Genomic DNA, 16,835 nt, shown 5'->3' with positions numbered 1-16,835 from the left:
CAAATCATCTCCAATTGGAGCATGGTAATAGTGTCATAATTTTCAGATATCATATTACAGATTATAGATATCATATTACAGCTCCTTATGAATCCACTTCACTACTCCAAACGAGTAGAGTAAGATTGGAATGGCAAGCTTATTCGTTGAAGCAACCTTGTTCTTCCTTGGCACTTCCGATGACCAGACCTGCCGGAGTTTGTGCTGATACTTACCGCGGAGAGAGTTCTTCACTGTTGTTACCTCTTGTGAGGGTCGAGAAAAGTATACATCTCTCTCCGGTATCCAAATGGTGCAGGATGCTTCCATTTAAAAGCTGGATTTTCTCTCCATAGTCTCCGCATTGTCCTCTTTCGAGATGGACCACTGCACATTTGTCTATACCGAATTTCATACCGATAGCAAGCATGTACTCTTCCACTACCCTCAAGAACTGATGGATGTCCTCTTCTCCGGCATAAGGTTCAAGAGATTATCCATACAGAATAGGGTGACCTTAGGCCTTCGGTTTCCGGTGGTGCCACACTTATACCCTCAACTATTTCTGACCGCAACAGATAATGGCAATAGTGAGATGCAGAAGGGAAGGGACTGAGGGAACCGCCCTAAAATACACCCCCTGTGAAAGTGACCCACCCTTTCTTTCTGTTTGGACTTTAGTCTATACTGTATGGAGTCCTGCGTTACACTTACACATCTATTGAAGATCAGGTTCTCTTCACATCCAGCGACTCCTCTCTTCGACTCTCTCTGTTTATATATGTGTTTGAACACTCGGTCAACTGCGGTGAGTATTCATGTATATAAGATGCTCGTAAATTAACACGAATTCAAGCATATTATCGGCATGTAATTCTCAGGTAACAAATAGTTTTCATTTTCAAGGATGAGAACAAACGAACCAATAATAAAACAATTCAGAATCGGTAGTCATTCCACCAATAAGTGTTCAGCCCAGCTGGGTTTGGAGCAGCAAAGTTTTGGGAACTCACAAGGGTAGTCGCGCAGTTTATTGAGCTCAGGTTATCGAAGCCCTCTGCTGAAAGCTTCGAACTGCGATATCTGGTGTGTCTAAGTTGGCTCTTGGAATGAACGAGAAGGTTTCTCGCGGAATCTAAGGTTTTCCGCGATACTTCTCGCTCGCCACACTAGTGACTTCTTAGCAGCCACTAGCATTCGTATCCTATAAAGGCAGTGCCGTTTGGTGGTCAGCAACACATCTTGACTCGAAGTGTGATGGATACGTTATAATTTGGAGGCTATTCGCCGCACTGCAGGCGTGAAGAGCCATTTGACCGCGCTGTGATCCACCACACATTGGATTCGAGACGCGCGTTTTCTCTTAGATGTAATCTCAGCCTCCATCTTGTGTACCCGCTTATCAATCGTCCGAACAGCAAGGCTGGGATTTCGTCCTTCCGACTCGGGAAGCGATTGAACAGTGCTGTACATAGCCGTGTTAATGTGTTATCGATAGTCTAATTGTATATTATTATTATTTTCATCATCAAATCGAATTGACTTTTAGCTAAATTCTCTGATAAATTGATAAAGGCGATGATATCTCAAAGATGTTATCTATGGGATTGACAGAAGACTCAATCTACGAATATCTGAGGCAAACAAGGCTTCTCAAGGTGGTTCGTTGCGTAGTCAAGCTTTGATACTAACCACCGAATGAGATTCGTTCTTTGTATTTCACTGCAAAGCAATAACTAGTTGAAACCAGAGCTCAAAAAATAAAGATTTCCTGGTTTGTTTCGAAAAACCGTACTCTCTCGTGTTTGTAGAAAATACTTATTTACTTTCTCAAAATTAATTAACGTTTTTTCTTCGCGTATCATATCAACGTCTCTTCGTTATTTAGACGTCTGTTTATGAGAGATGATTAGTGAGAGTAAACATTCTGACCTATGCGATACTCTTTCCAGCTGATTCTGGCTTGTTTTTATAATCTTTGAATAATAATGTAGTCCAACAAGGAAATGTTACAGTAAATAAATCAGTAAATTCACGATAAGCAAATCAATGGAATTTTTGGTAGATCAATCTGGTTCACAGAGATGACCTTTTGAAGTAATGTTTGAATGACGGAAGATCATTTTTATAATATTTTTACTAAATTTCTTCTATAAGTGATAAAATACTTCAATTTGTTTGCAACTTTTTTCTTGATAGTTCGTACTGGAACATCTGGCGTAAAATGAATTTATTGAAAACACTTTCTCAACACCAGAACAAACATTACGGTCTCTCGACGCGAGTTTCGTCCTCGGATCATTATGACTACATTTTATCACTATGTTAGTGTTTTTATAATATTAGTGTTTTTATATAGAAACACTAACATAATAGTAAAATTTTGTGACCAAATATCACTACTATGTTAGTGCTTTTATACAAAAATACTAACATAATTTAGTCACAATGATCTGAGGACGCTAACTTGGTTAGCGAAACGCGTGTCGAGAGACCGTAATTTTTGTTCTGGTGTTTTGAAAGTGTTTTCAATGAGCAGTTTCCGAAAAATAAAGTTCTAAGCTTACACATGTAGTTAGAATTTGCCTGTTCTGAGACGCACTATTCTATTGACTCCTTTTAATAAAAATGGTTAGAAGGATAATAAAATTTGTTATCGAACTCCCCTCTAACATAACGGAAAACTTCACTAGGAATTGACTGGCATGCTGCTGTAATTCTTTTTTTAAGTTCTTCAATATCAGAAAGTTGTGTTTTATAAATAACGGCTTCAAGATCCCCCAAAAGAAAGAAATCTAAGAGTGGTAAATCCGTTGATCTCGGAGACGATTCAACTGCTTCCCTTCTGCCAATTTATCTATACGGAAATCTCTCGTTTTAACACTGTCGGATGGGAAGAAAATAATGAAGTGAAGCACCGTCCTGCCGTGTCTCACGGTGGCATCCGCGAAGGTTTTGGAAGGTGCAGCGACATTACTGTCGTTGCACGACTTCTTCATCCTTCTTGGGGTTCCCTCCGTGAAGGTGCACAAGTGAGGGAGTTTTCCTGCAGGGGCGCCCGCCGCAGGAAGTGCCCTTGCTGTTGGAGGTGGAATGGGGGAGGAGGTGGATGCACACATAGTTGCTGCCACTCCTGCCTCTTTCGCTCTCTTTCTCCTTTTGGTCTCGGCGCCGCAAATGCGCTTAAGCCTTGGTCTTTGTATTAATTACATCACGAGGTGATCTGCTATGTCCAGCCTCATTCCAGCGGAAGATTGGGGTGGGCATTTCTGTTTATCCCCAGCCACCGCTTCAGACCAAGGTCAGCACTTCTGTTCAGCCTCGGGATTGGTTTTTGTTTTTGTTATTTCTGTTTTTGTGTTTGTTTCTTTCATGTGTGTTTCCACGAGTAGCAAGGGAAGAGTTGATCACCTCTGGCAAAGCCCCGCATTACCAGAGATTATGCTGATTACAATGAGGTTTCGTCCAGTTCCCCAAGGGATCGTTCGTGACCGATTATCACCCTGCGGCCATTCAGCTGTCGTGCCGACAGCTGAATGGCCGCAGGGTGATATGCACGGTGGCATGTTTTGCAAAGGCTTTTGGGGAGTTTTAGTTTCCCTCACCCTACTTATTTCTGCCACTGACCAGGAGTCCGGCGACCCCATCCGTAAGACCACATTGGCTTCCCGGACAGGGCCTTCAGTGCCCTGGCCGTTCCCCTATCCGCCACTTGAGGACACGCCCGATAGGTAGCCCAACCCACGGGTGTCGAGATGTTAGAATAATGGTTTGGTGTTGGGAAAAAACTCCAGTAACATTAATTATTCGATGCCAAGAAATAATTGGGTGGTTATTTGGTTTATTTTTAAGATCTTCTTGCCACAATTGGCACAAACCAATTCAAATACTCTGGATGATAATTTCATCGCTCGTCAGTTCAAGATATTCGGGAGCATAGTTTGCAGTTTATTTACGGCAAAGATCACTCTTATAGCGTAGTTAATTCCGAAAATCTCTATGATAATTGCTATATTCCGTATCCCTCGCTTCTTTCTTGGAATCCAATTGTGCTATTTAGTATCTACATTAGGAAAATTTTCTGAAACATCACTGATCACGATAATGAAATTTAGAATTACTTCTGAATTGTTTTTATCATTCCAAAGTATTGATTCCGTAATATTTTTGTTATTGTTATTGAAGAGTATTGATAAGGAACATTATTGCAGATTATTCAACAGGTCACAATCCACACTTGAGAGAACTTTCCTTTGTGATTGCTTGAATATAAAGTTAAAGAGAAATCAGTCAGCTTAAAAGGAGTCCCACAGGCTGGTACACTCAGTCCCTTATTATAAACTTATGCAAGGTAAGGATTGACGAGGCCGTACCTTTTAACGTGCGATACCTAGCACGAATTATTATTATTATTATTATATTAATCATAACCTGATGTTCGACAAACAAGTGAATTATCTTTTGAAAAACGCCTATGAAAAGTTGAGAACACTGTATATGCAAAACGATATTCTTATCGTAGATATTAAACTCAGGTTGTGTGGCCTGCATCCAGTGATAGTAAATAACATTCGGAAATCACAGATTGCAGGTATAAGATACAGTTGTATATAAAGCAAGTATGACCATATTATCATTGCATTCCGAACATATTCATCATTAAACTTGAAAGCAAAATATATGTGAGCTCTCAAATTCACAAATAGAATAATAGTCCTAGCGCTCCAGATTCCAGTTTTTTTAAACTTTTAATGAACCTGATGTATCTAACTGCTCAAGAGTAAATACTTGAATTTTTTGTAATTCGCATTTGCTGGGAATAATCAGATTTTAATTTAAAATTTTTGTGTATTTTGATCAATTTCTTTATTTCATTAGTTCGGACTTCCATTATCTAATCTGTATAAGTAATTTTTCATAGAGAAGGTTTTTAGGCTATCAGTTTTTCTGTAACTTGCCACTAGATGGCGCTGTAGCTCAATTTTTTTGAAAGCACTGTTCTATAACGCTGCGCACGCCTAAGTTCGTTGATTCTGATTCTGTCAAAACATTGGAACAGCAGCGATACAGCAACATAGTACTAATTAGTACTACAACTACGAAATTCTATGCAGGCGAAGCCGCGGGCGACAACTAGTATGTTATAAATTGATTTGAAATCCCTGAAAAAATCTGTGAAAATTAATAAGATTAGCAGAAAAATAACAGTTATATTGAGCAAAAAAAACTGAAATTACAATGAAATAAAATACAAACAACAACCAAAAAAATGAAAAATTGAACTATTAACGAGATGAAAATTAAAAAATAAAAAAAAATTATCAACAAGAAATGAAAAACTAAAATTAAAAGATTTCAAATCAAGTTACTACTCGACGTTTCGATTGTTGGTATCCACAATCGTCTTCGGGTGATAACTGGACTTATTCCTCCGAGATCTGACTATCTACAGGTCATTCAAGTGCTTTCACCTATCCCCTCTTCCCTCTCTCCGCTGCATCAGTTTTTAGCGGAAGCTGACCATTTGGCTTGATTAGAGGTTACCATATGTTGCGTAGCTCTACGCTAGCTTGGCTAAATGCGTTGTTGGACAACATATATGCGGCTTCTTTGAATTTTCTCCTAAACAAGTTTTCCTCCTTGTGGATAATTTCAGTTTGAGCCCACTTGATGTTATGTTGATGAGACCAAACATGCTTTGCTATTTTTGATTTGCTTGTTTCTCCACGCTGTGTGTGTTTCTTGTGCTCGGCAATGGCCTCTTAGTTTCACCGATGTATGATTATCCGCACTAGCAGGGTATCCGGTAAATGCAATTCTTGGATTCGCAGTCCGCGTTGGTGGCCTGGTTTTCGTGAGACTGCTATGGATAGTATTCCCTTATCTGAAGCAGGTTTTGATGTTATACTTGGACCCATTTCTTCTTATTTTTTCCGACAATCCTCTGATGTAGGGAAGTACAAGTATTGGTTGTGGCGGCTTCTCTTCCTTGTGGAGCTCTTGCTGTCTTCTAGCTAAAGCCTGTTCTACCATCACTCTGCAGTAACCATTCCATTGAAGGTCATTTTTGATGATGTCTAGTTCCTTTTCGAGAACTTCCTTTGATGATTCCTCTCTTAGTCGATTGATGGTGGTTAGATTCCTGGTTCAGATACTATCCTGTGTGAGTGAGTTTTCGATATACAGATGTTTCCCATTTAGTGTCGGTTCTCTTCACTAATACGTTTAAGAAAGGCAATTCATTGTGGACCTTCTTCTCCATTGTGAAAGTGATGGAAGGACTCACGTTGTCGATGTGCTTCAGAAAGATGTCTAGTTCTTCATTCCCATGGTTCCATATTATGAAGGTGTCGTCCACATATCTCAACCAGACTCGGGACTTCTTGTGGGTTTCTTCAATGGGCCGCTACAACCATCCGAGCACAAGAAACACATACAGCGTGAAGAAACCAGTAAATCCGGAATAGCAGAGCATGTTTGGACTCATCAACAACATCAAGTGGGCTCAAGCTGAAATCATCCAAAAGGAGGAACACTGGTTTAGGAGAAAATTCAAAGAAGTCGCATATATATTGTCCAACATATATCTTTTCAAGCTAGCGTAGAGATACGCAACATATGGAAAACTCTGTTCAAGCGGAACACGACCAACTCCCGCCAAACGGTCAGCTTCCGCTAAAAATCGAAGAAGCGGGGAGAGGGAAGAGGGGATAAGTGAAAGCTGACCTATAAATAATCAGATCTCAGAGGAATAAGTCCAGTTATCACCCGAAGACGATTGTGGATACCAACAATCCAAACGTCGTGTAGTAACTTGGTTTGGAATCTTTTAATTTTAATTATAATTTTTCAATTCTTGTTAATAATTTTTTTAATGTTTTATTCTTCATCTCGTGTTAATAATTCAATTTTTTATTTTTTTGGTTGTTGTTTGTATTTTATTTCATTGTAATTTCAGTTTTTTTTTTGCTCAATATTATTGTTATTTTTCATCTAATCTTTTTAATTTTTACAGATTTTTTCGGGGATTTCCAACCAATTTATATCATATTAGACAATGAAATGCACCACGAAACATTGTCAACTACTTTCAAATAATTTTTCATTTATGTTTCTCAATCTGTTGGTAATTTGAGAAGTTGCATCGGAGAGCAACGATGTTGAATTCCCCCTTCGATAATATTTGTATATATAAAGGTTGTTTCAGAAAATAAAGACATATTATCATTATTAATATTATGATTATTCTACTTATTGTCGAAATCATAGTTTTGAGGACATTTTCAAACGAATACAATATTCAATAAATTGATGGAGTAGCCGTTACTACGTTGTAGGAAATCATAATGAGGAAAAGAGAAATGAATCTCCTACCACTTAGTAATGGCTACATCCACCAATTAATTGAAAGTAAGTTTTCAACGTTGATGTGTCTCACTTTCGAAGCAGAAATATACTTCTCCTAAGATTATTCTCTCAAGAATACATTTACATTATTTCAAAATCCTTCATAACAATTTTCACCCTTTAGATTTCTTATGAATAACTCCCAAAAATGTCCGAAACCACTAGGGCGAACTCAATCATTCATTATTTTCAATTATTTTAAAATGTATTCTTCTAATGAAAATCTGTGCCTAGCATATGAAAATAACAGTAAGGGAACCCATCGTACATTTTCAGAAATGTTATTTTTATAACGATTCTTTCATCTCCATTAGTTTTGTTATCAGTGATCCCATGACACCGAGAAATTTGTTAACAATTTCTATCATATAAAAACTCGAAAAATATTCTACTAGTTGCTAACTGAGAAGGTTGCGGTGTTTTACAATTAGAAAATATTGACCTATCAAAATGAATACTTTCGCATTATTAGCTGTTCTTCTTTTTGCATCTGGTAAGCATGATTCAATAAACTGTTGTGGATATTATCCATGATAATAATCACACAATTTTCACAAACAATTCAATTCGTTTGTAAACATTATTTTTTAAATTATTTTTGTGAAAATTGTGCAATTCATCATGCATAATGTTACTGATTTTCATCAAGTAGTTAACGGGTCAGTCTATTCATATGTTGTGAAGATTTATGAAAAAAAATCAGTTTCCAATTGCCAGTGATTTATTTTTTGCCCACACGGAAATAGAAAATAGAGAAATTATAATCATTACGATTTCACAGTATATGCCGAATCCAACGAAAGTAGTTCTCTTGAAGAAGAAGACAGAAGAAAGAACTCCAATAATATTCACAAATAAAAGTGATAAAAAAGCATAGAAAGTTTTATTTCTTATTTTTCATATACATCAATTTATTCAAAAATTTATAATATGCCCAACAATTGAAAGATATGTATGAAAAGCACACTAAGAGTAGTTTTTTTCTTATTTCGACATGCAAGTGTGGTAAAGTTTCTCAACATCTTATAGTAATCATAATGTTATGACAATTTAGTTATTTTCCACCGTCTGTGTGCGGATGTCCCTCAATAATAATAGCTCAATATTATCTGTGATCCAGGGAGAGTATTTTCGTGATATGAATTTGATTCCGTAGAACATGGACATCAAATACAGAAACATTTTTTCCACAAAGAAAGATACGGGGCGAACAAGAATTTCGACAATAACAATTTATTACCAAAAATTACAGGTAATGTTTCTTAATCTACAAGAACTGCATTGGATTCCTGTATCCGAATGTTTTTCTCATCGACTCACGAACTCTTAAAAAAACACCAGAATCACTTACGAGACATACTATTCAAATTGAATGTTTGCAGCCGTTTGTAGTAATCCGAATGTTGTTGATAGGTACCAACGGAATTGTTAGATTTATTATTACTTCGTAGGTCTAGTGTAGTAGGCTATACTTTTATTTCGGTTACGTTTATAATTTCAAAATTACTAAGATCGTTATTGTCGAAATCCTTTTTTTGTCCCGTATCTTCGCTCAATCAAAAATCATCAAAGGACAGAATATCCTTAGAATAAATTGTCCCTTATTTTTTTGTCGCGTGTTTAATAAAAACCCTGTATGGTGAAGGTTGTTTTGAGAAAGATGCCCTATTGGACACTCTCTTAATCCTAATATATAAAATACTAGTACTATGCTGCTGTTGCAATGTTTTGACAGAATCAGAATCAACGAACTTAGGCGTGCACAGCGTTATAGAACAGTGCTTTCTAAAAATTGTTCTATAGCGCCATCTAGTGGCGAGTTACAAATGTCAAGTTTCATCACGATGCACCAGCAAAATTTCCCAAATTTCGAAAAAATGGAAGACAAGGGATTAGTTACTACTATAATATATTAATTTTCTTACTTAGCTATCCAAAGATTGGCTGAATGCTTATACCCGTTAGGGTATGCACAAACAAAAATAAATTTTGATAATTATAAAAATAATCATGGGAATTATTCTACTTTGGACCAAGGTCCTTGTTTTTCCACCATATCCACCATGTAAAGGAATAATCAATACAAATGAAAGGAAACAACACTTAAATAATATTGTGCTTATTGTTTTCTACTATTATTTTTTCTATCTTCACGGCCCGAAATTTCCAAACTTTTCCAAGTCGAAAAAACAGCGAAAAGTTGGGAATTATGTAAAACTGTCACTTCAAAATTTGTGGACTGTTCAGGACTCTTACTTGGGAGTAATTGAACTTTTTTGAAGTTTTCAAACAACTCAGAATTTCAAAGTATGGGATCTCCAAGTTATGCAAGTTATGCAACCTTCTCCTGGTTCTTTCCCTTTTCTTATCACATCTCCTTTTCGTTTCTCCCGTTTTTATTTTTTTATTTCTTTTTCATTTTTTTACTATTATTTTTTTCTATCCTTGTATAAACTTTGTATTTTGGCATCATAAAAGTATTCTCAAAATTCACATATGATTCGACGGCCGCAACTTCAGAAATTGGGGGTCAAAAGTCAAAAAAAACGACTTTTTGCAAGTTTTTTGCCAATATCTCGTTTCCAATGGGTTTTATGCTAATTGTATCAATATTGTATCAAATATTTAATTGTATCAATATTATAGAGAATTGAATTCTCTACAACTTTTGTTTCAAACATTTTTTCATACGTTGAATCGTTTTTGAGATAGAGGGCAGCGCGAGCGCAGATTAAATATTATTTGAAATCAATTGGTTGTCCCGATCGAAATCAGCTCATTTGATGTTTATAAATTATTACTTAATAAATAATTATAAACAATTTCCATTTTTCATCAACAAATACATTATATTTAACTATTGTTTTCATTAATTATTTATTTTCAATTAAGTATCAATTAATTTAATAACACTTACCTGCCCGTGTAGTCATAAATTTGTAGAGGGAAAAATATATATTACATTATAATTTAAATCTAATCTATTGTAATTATTCTTTAATAAATAAAAATGAATAGAAAAGAAATAAAATTTTAAATAATATTTTCAAATAATATTTTGTGAATGTCAACATTAAAAAAACAGATGAAATAATTAAAAGAAGAATGAGTTTGAATTTCAATTTTCTTCTTCTTCATCGTCATCGTCTTCTCGCAGCTGTAAAAATTCAAGGGCGTTATCATCTTCATTGTCATCTTCACCCAGATTCGTTTCCAATTCTTCCATGATTTCTGGATCAAAAGACCTATCTTCGTTAACATCGGTCTCATATGGTACATCATTGAGAGAAGCTTGCCCATTACACTGGCCACAAGCTGAAGAGCATTGCAACCCCGCTTTCCTGCATTCACATCTTGAACTACAACCACTTTTGTAGTTACGGAATATCATACTGAGTAACTCATCTGGGGCAGATGATAAAATGGTCATGATAGGTTCTAGCAATTCATTACGCATTGTCCAACCCCATTCCTGGGGTTCCAAATCATGTCCTAACCAAGTTTGAACTTGGTAATAAACACGATTAAAATGTTGGTGAGCTGCTCCACTTGTTGGTGGGATATTTGATAACTGCACAGGTTTATTGAGCTTTGTTAGCTTGACATATTGTGCATAACGAAGATGATCGATAGTATCTACAAACTTTGGAGACTTATAAACAGCTAATAAAGTTTGCAATCCAGTATCAAATAATCTTTGAACCGGTCAGTTTTCTTCTTCAAATGCTGCGGCAAGTTTATCCAAATTAGATAGTTTCTCGAATGTTCTTAAAAACGTTTTTTTCCTTTTTTAAAGAGCGCAGAAGTCGTATCACAGCCGCTTACATCTGAAGGAACAAAATGTGTTTTTTATAACTTGAATATTTGTCGTAATTCTTAGAGGAGTATATTTCCGTTTTCACATTTGCTTTGCCAACATTTTTAAAGAAAATTTCTTGTTCAAGAGATAGTGTACGCCCAATTAAAATCACAAGTAAATCAATATCTTCACCGACTTTAATTGCTGTTCTTTGACGTTTAGATTCTTCAATAGCTGTCTCAATAATGAGAACATCCGCATCATCCCTGCCTTATAATTTTTCAATAAGCATAGTAATCAGCTTTTCTTTATTTTTGCTATTTAATAGAAATTTTTCTTGGCTAATTGGTACAACCATGGTTTCGTCGAAACAAACTTCGTATGTTTTTGAAATTGCAGCCATTCTTCTCTGCTGCTCCATAGCTTTTATGTTTTTACTGTAATCTGAATATCCATCAAATACAATAAAAATCTTTGATTTATAATGTGTTTGTAAATACTCAACTTATTTATCAAAAATAATTGAAAAAGTATCTTCTTTACTCCATATAACTCGATGTAAAAGAAATCCGCCATCAATAATAAACGTTGCATTATTTTCATCGATATTTAAGTTGTTAGGTGACATATTGTCTTACAGTGACGATTTCGCGGTTTGTCGCATACCATCATTATCAAATAGCGATGTTGGATACGGACTTAATTCATATTGAAGATATTATAATTATTTATTGAGTAATAATTTATAAACCTTAAATGAGCTGATTTCGATCGGGACAACCAGTTGAATTCAAATAATATTTAATCTGCGCTCGCGCTGCCCTCTATCTCAAAAACGATTCAACGTATGAAAAAATATTTGAAAAAAAAGTTGTATAGAATTCAATTCTCTACAATATTGATAATAAATACAATTAGCATAAAACCCATCGGAAACGAGATATTGGCAAAAAACGTGCAAAAAGTCTTTTTGAACTTGCGGCCGTCGAATCATATGTGAATTTCGAGAATACTTTTATGGCGTGGTGTGATAATACAAATGCTTTGAGCTAATAGTTTAGACAACAATAATTAAAATAATTGTTAAATTCTCCCTCAGTATTTATTATTGTCTAGAAAGTCAGCAAGCTATTGTCATTATTCGTTTCGTGTTTCATGACTGCACGTCAGAAATGAACGATAGTTAATATTATTTTGAAACATTTTTCACCCGTACATTTACAGAGTCAACACAGGTCTATTTCTTGCAGACAACCTCCAATGAAATAGAAGCTTGCATACGCGAAGTGAAATTGGGATCAAATACTCTCTGTTCTTTTGTTAGAAAAAGTTGGAAAAAATGTACAAAAATAGGTATTGATGCAGTTTCTGGCTGCTTACCTGCAGAAGCTAAAAATATTCCAAGATTATTGGTGAACATAATTTGGGCAGTTGTGGACCAAGCTTGCCGTTCTACTTTTGAAGAAACTTTGGGTGAGTCGATATGATTTTCAAGTTTTGAAAGAAAATATAAGCAAGTTTTAATATTCAAGAAAATATAACAAGACAGATTAACGTTTTACTGTAGCCCTTATCCGGAAATGAATAAATGAATTTTTACGTAAGTATTACCAATTAGTAAAACTATCTAAGAATTTCGTAATATATTCAGGAAACAAAATTCGTTTTCATATATCTGAAAATTGGAAAAAACGGTTTGGTGAAAGAAACATCGTAGCAAGAGGACTATATGCAGTTAACAAAATCTGCAACAAATTTTGTTACAATTGACGGAGTTTCAAATAGTGGAATAAACATACAGAAAATTATGGAACGCCGTTTTACTTTTTATTGTCACAAATATTCATTCCTCCATTTATTCAACTAACAATTTATTTGTTTGAATTTAATTGACTCATGCATTTGTTCGACACATTAAAAACGATTGTTCCCAAAATTTGTTCTATTTTAAATGACACTTGATTTAAAATGTTACATGAATAAAATTGTTATTTGAATAAAATAGAGTAATGAAATAACTTGAAGCTTTTATTGATTCCGAAGAAAAATATTGTTTCAGAGTTTTGGAAAATGGAACGCCAATTTATTATATATTATGCTGAAAAATAATCTATATACATATAATTCAACTCAGCAATAAACCAACATTTTAATTCAATAATCAATGGAATGTATTATTCGAGTAAATTCAACAAACGTTTCAATTCCGCATATAATTTTGACCTTTCTATAAAATGTTAGATATTTATATGACTGTTGAATTACAATGAAACTTTAAATTCACTTTCTAAAAGTAAGTTTAGGAATAAAATTTCAATGAATATATTTTGAATGACTGTCAAAGTTTTTCTATGAAACATTGTTGGTAATAAAAATAGACTTTCGTTTGTCTGAAAATATAGCAAATTAACTTTCCATACTAAATATTTTTCAATGAATAATAAAGATTGTTATATTTCAATTATATTAAAAGTGTTCAATATTTGCAACATTCACTTTAATGCATTCAATTTGAAATTTGGCAAGTATCATTTTATTTCATCAGTCTTTTTAAAAAGCTAATTTCTGACAAAAAATTAAATTTTTTGATGATTTAAAAAGTTTCTTGTATTTGAAAGATACATTTAAAACGATTGTTGATAATTTTAATTCGGCGCTGGTATCGAGCGGATTTATCAAGAACTTCAATTGTTACATATGGCAACATGCTAGTTCATATATAGTACGACAACACGCCGTTCAACCGTGGCGCCGAATAAAAATTATCAACAATCAATTTAATTCATATATCACTGAAAATCAACAAACAAAATAATTCAGATCATTTCAAAGGAATATTAATAAAAAGTAAAACGGCGTGGCGCGCCGTTTTACTTTTTATTATTATTTCTTTGGAAAGAATTGAATCAATTTGTTTGTTGCATTTCAGTGATACATGAATTAAATTGTCTGTTGATAATTTTTATTCGGCGCTGACGTCGGGCGTATTTATGCGGAACTACATAACTGCATATAATATGTATGTCATTGGTAATAGTACGGTAATAATCCGTTCGACCGCAGCGCCGAATAAAAATTATCAACAGACAATTTAATTCATGTATCACTGAAATTCAACAAACAAAATAATCCAGCTCATTTCAAAGGAATAATAATAAAAAGTAAAACGGCGTGGCACGCCGTTTTACTTTCTATTGGTATTTTGTAAAAATGAATTGTTTTGATTGTTGCTTTTAGATGATACATGAATTAAATTGATTGTTGATAATTTTTATTCGGCGCTGCGGTCGAACGGATTATTACCGTACTATTACCAATGACATACATATTATATGCAGTTATGTAGTTCCGCATAAATACGCCCGACGTCAGCGCCGAATAAAAATTATCAACAGACAATTTAATTCATGTATCACTGAAATGCAACAAACAAATTGATTCAATTCTTTCCAAAGAAATAATAATAAAAAGTAAAACGGCGTGCCACGCCGTTTTACTTTTTATTAATATTCCTTTGAAATGATCTGAATATTGTGTAACTATCACAAAACTATCAAGTTGCCAGATTTAAAAATTCAGCTTCTGCAAGAATCCGTTCGACGCTAGCGCCGAATTAAAATTATCAACAATCGTTTTAATTCATGTAACTATAATTATCAACAAACCATTTTATTCATGTTTCACAGAAATTGTAGTAAATTATTTGATAGTTACAAAAAAAGTATATATGACAAACATTTACTTCCAAAAATTTCAAATAATGAATCTATATTATAACTGTTCGCAACTTTTCATCAAACAAATTAATTCATGTAACATTTCAAATCGAATGTCATTTAAAATAGAACAAATTTTGGGAACAATCGTTTTTAATGTGTCGAACAAATGCATGAATCAATTAAATTCAAACAAATACATTGTTAGTTGAATAAATTGAGGAATAAATATTTGTGACAATAAAAAGTAAAACGGCGTTCCATAGAAAATACAGAATATTTGGATTACAAAAAATAGTACCTAATTGATATTACGAACGAGCTGGTGAATAACCATAATATTAATTTCAAATCGAATGATGAAAATTCAAATTAAATCAACAAAAATTTTTCGAATTTGCATTCTTGCAAAAACTAATTTTTGTATGCATGAAAACTGTATTCTTTATTTAAGTCTCGAGAATGTAATAGATACAACAATTTGGTTTCAGAATTATTCAATCCTTGTGCATTCACTAAAGGATCAAATACTACTGAATGCACTGAAATCAAACAAGACCTTCGCAGCCACAGACAAAAACTTCCATCAACAAATTTCGTGTGTTCGTAAGTAGTGTTTTTTTACACGCTTTATATTAGCTTCACCTGTATGTATGTATGTTTGTTTGTTTGTCAGTTTGTAACTCCAGAATTATCGACATTATTGATTGATCTATTCGCGGGCAGATGGCGCTGTACGTAACTACTTGATATATCGACAGTATTGCTTGATCTATTCGCGGGCAGATGGCGCTGTACGTAACCTCATTGATATGTCGACATTATTGCTTGATCTATTCGCGGGTAGATGGCGCTGTACGATATAATTCGACCTCACTTTTTTTTATAAACACGCGCGCCTGCTGCCTCATTTGTAACCCTCCTTTCCGCTCCTGCTGCCTTGGGCTTGGTAGCTGATTTTCAGGTTTCTTCTCCGGAATCGGAAAATATCAGTGGTCATTTTTCTAAACAATATACGGCTAATTGATCCCAAAGTTTAGATAAATAGTGGAAAAATACTAAATAACATGGTTTTATAGCATACGAGACTAAAAAATTGAAAGTATATATAGTTTAAAAAACTAAAAAACACGCTTTTGAAGAACATCGAACTAAAAAGTTGAAAATATTTTTTTAAATAAGCTTAAAACAATAACGAACGAAAAATACTAGTATTATTGTGAAAAAAGCTTGGCGCTTTGTGCCATATTTTTTGTATATCAAGCGCGCGTCGTTTTTTTCACAATAATAATAGTATTTTTAGTTCGTTATTGTTTTAAGCTTATTTGAAAAAAATATTTTCAACTTTTCTGTTCGATGTTCTTTAAAAGCACGTTTTTCGGTTTTTTAAACTATATTTATTTTTTACAGATAATATCTACAATTCAATCAGTGATGATTTTTCACTGCATCTGTCAAAAAATGTTTCCTCATAAATTATTCTACAAATCAAACAATATTGGAAAAGTACGAAACTGTAGGTAATATGGAAACGAGAGGAAAATAAAGTGAAAAATTAATAGTGCTTTTGAATGTCCAAAGACAGATTTTAAGGTTTATTGAGTCGGTGGATAAAGCTGAAAAAAGAACTTTATTATTAGAAATATCGTGTTAATCTCAAAATTATTTAGAAGAGTAGTTTTTAGTAACCTCTTGTCATATTTTGTTGACATAATGCAATATTAACAATGTTCTGAGTCTTTAGTCATAACTATCAAAAAGTACTATTTTCCACGATAGTTTTATATTTGTTGACTAGTTTCGGCCATTACACCATCTTCAAAACTCAATATAAAACTATCGTGGAAAATGGACAAAAGTATGTTTTTATAGTTTTTATTGTGTATCCTCAGTGAACATGAATTTCCACAAAATAAACAAGTCGTCAATTAAAT

Source organism: Leptinotarsa decemlineata, unplaced genomic scaffold, assembly GCF_025532065.1.
Source record: "Leptinotarsa decemlineata unplaced genomic scaffold, Ldec_3_MD MMD2_tig00000008_RagTag_RagTag, whole genome shotgun sequence".
Classification (NCBI taxonomy): Eukaryota; Metazoa; Arthropoda; class Insecta; order Coleoptera; family Chrysomelidae; genus Leptinotarsa; species Leptinotarsa decemlineata.
This window is presented reverse-complemented; position numbering follows the sequence as displayed.